Here is an 11,352-nt window from a genome sequence, read left to right on the forward strand (position 1 = left end):
AGTATAATTTCATCAGTGTTTCCAACATCACCTACTTACACTCAGAATTTTTTTTTAGAAGAGTCAAGTGACTCAATGACAAGCCCCTTTTAATGAAACTTAACCAGAATTGGAAAAGGTCAGTTTTCATTCCAATCCCAAAGAAAGGCAATGCCAAAGAATGCTCAAACTACCACATAATTGCACTGATCTCACATATTAGTAAATTAATGCTCAAAATTCTCCAAGGCAGGTTCAGCAATACGTGAACTGTGAACTTCCAGATGCTCAAGCTGGATTTAGAAAAGGCAGAGGAACTAGAGATCAAATTGCAAACATCCACTGGATCATCGAAAAAGAAAGAGAGTTCCAGAAAAACATCTAGTTCTGCTTTATTGACTATGCCAAAGCTTTTGATTGTGTGGATCACAACAAACTGTGGAAAATTCTGAAAGAGATGGGAATACCAGACCACCTGACCTGCTTCTTGAGAAATCTGATGGAGGTCAGAAAGCAACAGGTAGAACTGAACATGCAACAACAGACTGGTTACAAATAGGGAAAGAAGCAGGTCAAGGCTGTATATCGTCACCCTGCTTATTCCACTTATATGCAGAGTACATCACAAGAAACACTGGGTTGGATGAAGCACAAGCTGGAATCAAGTTTGCAGGAGAAATATCAATAACCTCAGATATGCTGATGACACAACCTTTATGGCAGAAAGTGAAGAACTAAAGAGCCTCTTGAAAGTGAAATGCTGCTAAGTCGATTCAGTCATTTCTGATTCTGTGCGACCCCATAGATGGCAGCCCACGAGCCTCCCCCATCCCTGGGATTCTCCAGGCAAGAACACTGGAGTGGGTTGCCATTTCCTTCTCCAGTGCATGAAAGTGAAAAGTGAAAGTGAAGTTGCTCAGTTGTGTCAGACTCATAGCAACCCCATGGACTACAGCCCACCAGGCTCCTCCATCCATGGGATTCTCCAGGCAAGAGTACTGGAGTGGGGTGCCATTGCCTTCTCCATGAAAGTGAAATAGGAGAGTGAAAAAACTGGCTTAAAACTCAACATTCAGAAAACGAAGATCATGGCATCTGGTCCCATCACTTCATGGCAAATAGATGCGGAAACAGGGGAAAGAGTGACAGACTTTATTTTTGGGACTCCAAAATCACTGCAGATGGTGACTGCAGTCATGAAATTAAAAGACACTTGCTCCTTGGAAAAGTTATGACCAACGTAGACAGCATATTAACAAGCAGAGACATTACTTTGCCAACAAAGTCTGTCCAGTAAAAGTTATGGTTTTTCCAGTACTCATGTATGGATGTGAGAGTTGGACTATAAAGAAAGCCGAGCACGGAAGAATTGATACTTTTGTACTGTAGTGTTGTAGAAGACTCTTGAGAGTCCCTTGGACTGCAAGCAGATCCAACCAGTTCATCGTAAAGGAAATCAGTACTGAATATTCATTGGAAGGACTGATGCTGAAACTGAAACTCCAATACTTTGGCCATCTGATCTGAAGAACTGACTCATTTGAAAAGACCCTGGTGCTGGGAAAGACTGAAGGCAGGAGAAGAAGGGGACAACAAAGGATGAGATGGTTGGGGGCATTACTGACTCAATGCACATGAGTTTGAGTAAACTCTGGGAGTTGGTGATGGACAGGGAGGTCTGGCGTGCTGTCGTCCATGGGGTTGCAAACAGTCAGACATGACTGAGTGACTGAACTGAACTGAACTGGACCAGAATTAAGTGCAAATCCATAAGGTCCTCCTCTGTGAAGTTGTTGCCACCTGGAAGTCGTGCCAATCAGACTGACTAGGGGATGTAATTAGGGGAAAGTAAAATATCATTCCCAAGAATAATCTAGATGGAATCTCGGGTTTTCCAAGTAGATGTGTGTATCTCTTTATCCCCAATACCCCTTATTCAGATCACTACCAAGAAGAAATGAAAGGAGATAACTCCTTTCTGAGAACAGTTGGATTCAGTGACTACATCCTTTAACTAGGTCCCAGGGATCAGGAAGAGATGAGAGAGATGAAATCTGACTTTTGCTCATCAGTTTGCCCAATAAATGTGGTCAAATTTCAGTTTCTCTGAAGAGCTGAACACTTGACAGAGATTAGTATATAGAACCAAAATAGTGTAGATGCAACCAACTGATCCCTAACTTGAAATATTGGCAAAATATGTGGAAATGCTGAATAGACATTTTTCAAAAAAGGCATGCAGATGGACAACTGACACATGAAAAGATAACTCAAAATTTTGATCATTGGAGAAATGCAAACTAATACTGCAATGAGATATCAATTCACACATTTTAAAGTGACTATTATAAAAAAGGACAACGAATAACAAGTGATGTGGAGAAAGAACAATTGTGAATTATTGGTGGGAATGTAAATGATGTAGCCACTACGGGAAATACTATAAAGTTCACAAAGAAATTAAAAATGGAACTACTATATGATCTAGAAATTCCACTTCTTGGCATTTATCTGAAGAAAATTAACTTTTATTCAAAAAGATATAAGAGCCCCCATGTAAACTACAGCATAATTTGCCACCACCAAGGTATGACCATCACGGATGAATGGATATTCAAAACTTAACGAAGAGATGGTCATTTCTTCATTGTACCTTCTTCCTTCCTTTGTGCATGTGTGCCTTCAGTCTAAGTCACTTCAGTCACACCCAACTCTTTATGACTCCAAAGACTGTAGTCCACCAGGCTCCTCTGTCCATGGAATTCTCTAGGCAAGAATACTGGAGTGGGTTGTCATGCCCTCCTCCAAGGGAACTTCCCAACACCAGGAGAACCCACATCTCTTATGTCTCCTGCACTGGCAAGCAAATCTTTTACCACCAGTGTTATCTGAGAAGCCCTCTTCCTTCCTTTGTTGTCAACTAACTGCCCATAGATGAGTTAGTGTATTTCTGGGCTCTTTATTCTGTTCCATTGATCTATGTGTCTGTTTTTGTGTCCATAGCACATTGTTTTCATCACTGTGGCTTTGAAGTATTGTCTGAAATATGGAAGAGTTATACTTCCAGCTTTGATCTTTTTCTCAGGATCATTTTGCAATTATGGGTCTGTTTTGGATCCATATAAATGTTAAGATTATTTGTCCTAGTTCTGTGAAAAATATGGATATTTTGATTCTGTCTTTCAATTGCTCAGTCATGTTCAACTCTTCATGACCCCATGGATTGCAGCAAGCCAGGTTTCTGTCCTTCATTATCTCCCAGAGTTTGGTCATACTCATGTCCATTGAGTTGATGATGCCATCCAACCAACTCATCCTCTGCGTCCCTTTCTCCTGTGCCCTCAGTCTTTCCCAGCATCAGGGTCTTTTCCAACGCTTGGCATCAAGTGGCCAAAGTATTGAAACTTCAACTTCAGCATCAGTCCTTCCAAAGAATATTCAGGGTTGACTTCCTTTAAGATTGTCTGGTTTGATCTTGCTGTTCAAGGGACTCTCAAGAGTCTTCTCCACTACACAGTTTGAAAACATCAGTTCTTTAGTACTCAGCATTCATTATGGTCCAACTCTCATATCCGTACATGCTACTGAAAAAACCATAGTTTGACTAGATGGACCTTTGTCAGCAAAGTGATGTCTCTGCTTTTTAATACACTGTCTGGGTTTTCATAGCTTTTCTTCCAAGGAAGAAATGTCTTTTAATTTGATGGCTGCAGTCACCATCCTCAATGATTTTGGAGCCCAAGAAAATAAAATCTCTCACCATTTCCATTGTTTCCCCCATCTATTTGCCATGAAGTGATGGGACCCAATGACATGATATTAGTGTTTTGAATGTTGAGTTTTAAGCAAGCTTTTTCACTCTCTTCTTTCACCTTCATCAAGAGGCTCTTTAGTTCTTCTTCACTTTCTGCCATAAGGGTGATGTTATCTGCATATCTGAGGTTATTGTTATTTCTCCTGGCAATCTTGATTCCAGCTTGTGATTCATTCAGCCCATCATTCGCATGATGAACTCTGCATAATAGTTAAATAAGCAGGGTGACAATATACAGTCTTGATGTACTCCTTTCCCAATTTTGAACCAGTTGGTTACTCCATGCCCAGTCCTAACTATTGCTTCTTCACCTGCGTACAGGTTTCTCAGGAGGCAGGTAAGGTCGTCTGCTATTCCCATCTCTTTTCAGAATGTTCCACAGTTTGTTGTGATCCACACAGTCAAAGGCTTTAGCATATTCAATGAAGCAGATGTCTTTCTGAAATTCCATTGCTTTTTCTATGATCCAACGGCTGTTGGCAATTTGATCCCTGGTTCCACTGCCTTTTCTAAATCCAGCCTGTACATATGGAACTTCTCAGTTCACCTACTGTTGAAACCTAGCTTGAAGGGTTTTGAGCATTACATGCTAGGATGTGAAATGAGTGCGATTGTGTAGTAGTTTAAACACTCTTTGGCATTGTCCTTGTTTGGGACTGGAATGAAAACTGATCTATTTTAATAGGGAATCATTGAATCTGGGTACTATGGTTACTTTCACAACATTAATTATTCTAATCCAGCGAGTTAGTTAAGCTTTAAATAGGCTACAGATTGTTATTCATAAGTGAGTATGATAATACATGTCTTATGCTGTTTTTAAGATGCAGGCTAGTACATTTCACAAACCTGGCCATTGTAAAAAATTAGTTAATGTTAGCAATAATTTATCTGGTTATTGCATGGCAGTAATTCCTTAACATCTCTAGATTTTCTTCAATCTGTTTCTAAACATATACCAGAAGTCCAAGCCTGGTTGAAAATTTGAAACTATCAATGTGTGTAGTTTAAGAAATGCATTAAATTGGTTTGTTCCAAATTTCTATTCAGAATTCAAACTTGGAATCCACTACAGAAAAGCTGATTAGGTGATCAAATCTAGGTGGGGTACTAAACTCTGCATAGAATATACACCAAACTGAATCTCTAAATTTCTGAACGGTGGAAAGGAACATGGATAATTGAAGTCCCACTTTGTCTTCCTATGAGGGAATTTTTAAAGGAAATCAACAGAGTCACCAAATCAAAAGGCAAATGAATATGATCATATATAAGAAATGTATATGTGATCTGAGCACGAGGAGAAAATAGAAGTGAATGTTAGACTGGGATTTTTAGGCAAGTCACAATGAACCATGTAAGTCATGTAAAATAGTAATATTTTGTAGAACACAAGCATAGAAGAGATGTACAACACACTTCACACTTGTTGATTTATTTTACTTATAAACTCAAGAATGTCACTAATGTTGTTCACTTCATTAAGAAAGCCTCAATATTTTTGATCATGAGCTTAAAAGCATATTTCACTTGTCTGTTTCTCAGTGTATAAATAAAAGGATTCAACATGGGGGCAACAGAAGTACTGAGCAGAGCTATCCCTTTATTTAAAGACACCCTTTGCTTGGCAGAGGGTTTCACATACATGAAGATGCAACTTCCATAAGAAATGGACACAGCCACCATGTGAGAAGAACATTTAGAAAAGGCTTTCCTCCTCTTTTGAAAGAAGATATCTTCAGAATAGTCCTAATGATGTTTGTGTAGGAGAAAATCACTAACACCAGAGTAACCAGGAGAGTTAAAATGGCTGAGAGAAGCATCATTATTTCTACTTTTTCTGTGTCTGTGCAAGAGAGTTGTAATATAGGAGATACATCACAGACGAAATGATCTACAGTGTTGGCTGCACAGAAATCAAGCTGGAGACCCATGAGGAGTGGTGGAAAAAGTATTATGAAACCAGCCAACCATGATGCAAAGACCAGTAAGTTGCACACTCTGTCACTCATGATGGTCGTGTAATGCAGGGGTTAGCAGATGGCCTCATAGCGGTCATAGGACATGGCAGCCAGAAGAAAAAATTCGGTTGCACCCAAGAGAATAGTAAAAAACAGCGTGCTGCACAATTGTTGTAAGAAATGGTCTTATCACCTGTTGCCATACTGACAAGAAAATTGGGGATGCAGACAGTTGTGAATGAGATTTCTAAAAATGAGAAATTTCGAAGAAAGAAATACATGGTTGTCTTGAGGTGTGAATCTAGCAGGGTAAGGGTGATGATGATTAGATTTCCAGTGACGCTCAATAAGTAAGTGAAAAAAAGGAGAAGAAAAATAACCACCTGTAATTGTGGATCATTGCTTAGTCCAAGAAGAATAAAGGTTGTTACTGTTGTGCGGTTTCTCATCACTGACGTCTATTTAAAAAAGGAAAGAAAGAAGAATCAAAAAGGAATAACAGCCTATAAAAATGTACTCATATAATCTTTATTCAAAATTTCACTGAGTGCAATTCATGAGGTTTTTTGGTTTGTTTCCTTAAGTGTCATAAATTCATGTGTTCCCAAAGGGAAACATAGTACATTGATAATCTTATAAAAATAGAAACAAAGAGAAAAAAAATAGTATCTTAACTTGTATTTTCTGTATTTTCAAAGTTTCCAATCTATTTAGTATACATTAAATTATTTACATAACTTTCTTCTTCTTTCTTTATTAAAAGAATCAATTATGTTTATACGGATGAAAATACAAAGTGATGGAACTATCTTCTTGGGTCACAAATTCTAAAGCTACACAGAGCCTCCAAAGATCTTCAGAAAGCCATTTACTTAAGAAAGGTTAAATGTCATTATCTTCAATTTACAGGAAGATGATTAATTCTACTCTGCCAAACATCTCTTTTTGTGTTTATTACAGTTTAAGGTAAACTTTATACTTCTGGAAGTCAGATTTCACCTGAGGTGAAATTTTCACCTTTAAAAATTAACATAACTTGACCTAAATATCCCTAGCCTATATAAAGTGGGAATTACTTTTACCAAACTTCTATACTCTTCAATATTTAAATCCTCATGGCAACTTTTAGTTCTGCTTTTTCCACTCTACCTGAAGATTAGAATTTACTTTCATCTTACTCACTCTGGCTGTGCTCTTTTTTCTGATATTCACTCAAGCAGATACAAAGTATATCATCCTGAATGGAGTGTGTTATATAGCACACCTTACTAAATATCTGCAGTAATGAGCAAGGTTCTCGAATAAGGTATTTAAAACAATAAAAGATTATCTAGACATGCCTGGTGCATCACTGCTCCATGTGTCTCCCCCTCTTGCCATGGGAGCCACTTCTTATTCACCTCTAACCTCATTTCTTTCTGGTTCAATACATGACAATTTGAAATTCTGTTCTCCATCTTTTCTTATTTTTTTATCTTCTTCAAAATCATCCTTACACCTTACATTCATCACCACTAAAGTGTGTCATAAATTCTTTCTAGAGAATGAAAATATTTTCCTCAAGAATAATATGATGTCATATCTGAAACTATTTTATCCCTATTATATTTCTATATTACAATTCTGGACTTAATATGCAAACATCTCAAATGGTTATAAATGAATACAATGCAACTAAAATTTTTGTCTTTCTTCTTTTACCTCCTTTGTTTTCTATCCTCTTCAATGGATCCTTTTTTCTAAATGTGTTTATATTCTAAGTAAAATTTATACTCAGTGAGATTTTAGAAATATAAAGTTAGTTGATTTTAAAGGTGAAATGTATAGGCAAATATCAATAAATTGTGATGAGCTATATAAACTGCCAGAGTATTTTGTCAGAGGTAGATTCATAAATGTTAACTCTATTTTGTAGGGGCTTCCCTGGTGGCTCAAATGGTATAGAATCTTCCTGCAATGCAGGAGACCCAGCTTCTGTGTCTGGGTCAGGAAGATCTTCTAGAGAAGGAAATGGCAACCCACTCCAGTATCCTTCCTGGGGAATCCCAGGTACAGAGGAGCCTGGCAGGCTGCAGTCCATGGAGTCACAAAGAGTCGACACAGCTAAGCAACTAGGCACACACACTAGCCTAACCTTAAATTACAACATTCTAAACAAGTATTCTAAACTCCATGACAACATTATTTTCTTCCTAATTCCTCAAATAAATTCTTGCTGGGTAAAAGTAAAATAGTCATTGTTTAACTACTGTTACAGTCCCAGGGAGTCTTCCCTGGTAGCTCAGCTGGTAAAGAATCGGCCTGCAATGCAGGAGACCTGGGTTCAGTCCCTGGGTTGGGAAGATGCCCTGGAGGATGGCATGGCAACCCACTCTGGTATTCTTGCCTGGAGAATCCCCACGGACAGAGAAGCCTGGTGGGCTACCTACCAAGGGGTTGCAAAGAGTCGGACACTACTGAGCGACTAAGCATAAGCACACATTCCCAAGGGCTTCCATAACTGCTTTGACAATTTACAGGTACAAGATAAGAGATTCTCTTATAATATTAAAATTAGACAGCTCTTGAAAGGCTTAAATTCTATTAAATTCAATACAACTGCTTGATAAATACAAAAATAATTTCCCAAGTTCAGTCCAGTGTCATAATCCACATTATTTACACTGACTCTGTGCACTAAAGGAACACGCATTTACAATTATCTGAGGTAAACAGCATTCATTTAATAAAGAGATTTCTGAGATTCTGTTTAATGATGAGAAGAATATCTACTGAAAGCCAGATTCTAGGAAATGAAAAGTTCAGATTTCTTACTACAATACAACAATTGATGCCTTCAGTGTAAGTTTTAAAAGTCAATTTAATGTTTATTTGTAAAAGAAAAATATTTCTAATTGCATGCCATCCTATTTCAACTGATAAGCAGGGGTTGAATATTTCTTCCAGTTTCATGCAGTAAAGTTATTCTAATTAAAATAAAAATGGACTTTTCCCCCCAACCTTAATGTCTTTAGTAGCAATTCATTCTTAACTTGCTTCTTTTGACATGAGTTCCAGGATAGAGGCAATTTTTAATGTTGCCTATCCACCATGTTTTTATATTTTGCTTTAACCCATACTTTTATTTTGCATTCTTATTCAAACAACGTTAGCTTCAGTAATACACACTCAAATGTGTAAATTCAAGGATTCTGTCACAGTAAGAAACTCAGTTTCATTTCTTCTCATTTTTTTAAGATAGGAAATATTCTCCAATTTATGTTTTATTTAACTTGGAGCATATTTTTCAAGATTAGAGCAAAACAAATAGTTTTTTTCTTTTTTTAAGAAGTTAAGAAAAACATGAATAAAAGGAGAAGATTTCAGGCTCCTTTTATTTTGAAATGGTTCTGTCTTACATGGAAAGCTCAGCTGTTTATTTTGTAGCTTTAAGATTATAGGTATCATCCATTTTTAAGCAGTATGTCACATGTCTCAAGAGGATTAACTGATTTTAAAAAAATTTTTAAAGGAAAGTTTTCCCTGAGAACATTGCACAAGATGTTAAGACTATATGAAAAATGACTGAATGGAGAAATTATAATCCATAAGCTCCATATAGAACAAGAAAAAAACACCTTTGGTTTGTTTTTTTTTTTTTTAAGGCAGCTCTAAGTTGTATGAGGGCTTCCCTGGTGGCTCAGATGGTAAAGAACCTACTTGCAATGCAGAAGACAAGGGTTCAGTCCCTGGGTTGGGAAGATCTCCTGGAGAAGGGAATGGCAACCCATGGACAGAGGAGCCTGGTGGGCTACAGCCCATGGGTCACAAAGAGTTGGACACAACTGAGGGACTACACTTTCACTTCTCATTTTCATAAGTTGCAAACCATAGGAATTAAAAAAAAATACTAAGTTACCCTACATGTCCATGACAAATATACATTAAAAACAAAAGAAGAAAAAAAGAAAAGTGAAATGCACCTATCTCTTTTTCAGTCCAGCAGGAAACATTTTGTAATTAGAAGACGGTGTCTGCTACAACTGCCACCATTCTAATCCAATAAACCATTACCTTCCACCTAGTCTTTATAATAGCCTGTAGGAGATGTCTAAATAATCTTTGCTTCCTTCCCTCATCCAATCCATTTTCTACAGAGAAGATAAAAATATGTTCTCTAAAATTTAATTCATATCATCCCACATCTTTGCTAAAATTATGTCCTGAAACATAATTGAATGGCAAGGTACCAGAGATCAGCAAAGAATCCTTGGTATAACTCCTCACTTCCTTCCTGTCCTATCTTCACGTTCTTCCACTCTTTTCTTTTTATATTTCATTCTCGAGCTCTTTGTCACCTCTCTCCCCACCTCTGCTCTCACTCCCTCACCAAACTCGAGACCTCAGATTATCTTGGGTTGGCCAAAAAGTTCATTCAGATTTTTCCTTAACATTTTCATGGAAAAGCCTGAATTCACTTTTTGAGCAACCCAATATATCTCCATCAAAAAATCAATTTGCAAAGTGACCATTGTGAGGAGACATTTCTCTTCTCATGGATTTTATGTATAGACATTTATTGCTTATAATTCTATCAATATTTATTTCTACATGTTATTTCTTCACTTTTTAAATCTGGTTCTCCTACAAAATTCCAGTTGCATCATAGTAAGACCTTGTCTATTATATTTTTAATTTTAGCATCTGGAATAACCTTGGTACTAAGTAGTAACTGAATTAATATATGTGATGAATTAAAAATGAAATTATCTTGATAGGAGAGTTGATGAAGTTTATTCAAAAATTTTGATGAAGATAGAACAGAACAAAAAATAAGGCAAATTCACTACATATGACCAAGCATAGCAACAGGAAGTCTGGGCAGTAAGAACGGGGAGAATTTAGAGGAGATGGCACACCGAATTCTATTCAATACTCTGTAATGACCTATGCTTCAAAAAAAAAAAAAAAAAATTCACATGGTACAACCAAGTGTTTGCATGCCACAACAAAAATCAAAGATCCCACGTGCCATCACTAAGACTTGGTACAGCCAAATAAATAAATAAAAATTTAAAAATATTTGAAAAATGGTTTAATTATTGTGTTATTTTTTCAACCTGAAATACCACTGTAATAAAATTGCTTTTTAAAAAAAATTAAAGATATATATATGCAAAGTTCAAAAAGTGAAAAATTCTGGAACTCTGCCAATGAAAATTAGTAGCCTCCTGCTTCATCCCTCACCTATGATTAACACTTATTCTCTGGAGACTTCCAGTATTAGCTTTTGTCCCCCTTGATATTTATTACTGTTTCTTAATTGACATTTTCAGTTTAGGCTATTGGAATTCTAGTATGAAAAATTAGTTATTTATTTTCTTATATCCTTACTCCTCCCCTAGGTTGGGAACATGCCCTGGAGAAGGAAATGGAAACTCGCTCCAGTATTCTTGTTGGCTTCCCCAATGGCTCAGTGGGTAAATAATCTACTTGCAATGCAGGAGACAGAGGAGACTTCCCAGTATTCTTGCCTGGGTAATCCCATAGACAGAGGAGCCTGGCAGGCTACAGCCCATGGGGTTGCAAAGAGTCTGAGACAATGTAGAGACTAAATCA

The 11,352-nt window shown here is 37.1% G+C and overlaps 1 pseudogene; it reads right to left on the minus strand.

Annotated features, from left to right (window-relative positions):
* Nucleotides 1–5,266: 5,266 nt before the first annotated feature.
* LOC133248905 (olfactory receptor 6C74-like) lies at nucleotides 5,267–6,232 on the minus strand (annotated as a pseudogene).
* Between the last annotated feature and the right edge of the window lie 5,120 nt (nucleotides 6,233–11,352).

This window comes from Bos javanicus, chromosome 5 (assembly GCF_032452875.1).
Source record: "Bos javanicus breed banteng chromosome 5, ARS-OSU_banteng_1.0, whole genome shotgun sequence".
Lineage (NCBI taxonomy): Eukaryota > Metazoa > Chordata > Mammalia > Artiodactyla > Bovidae > Bos > Bos javanicus.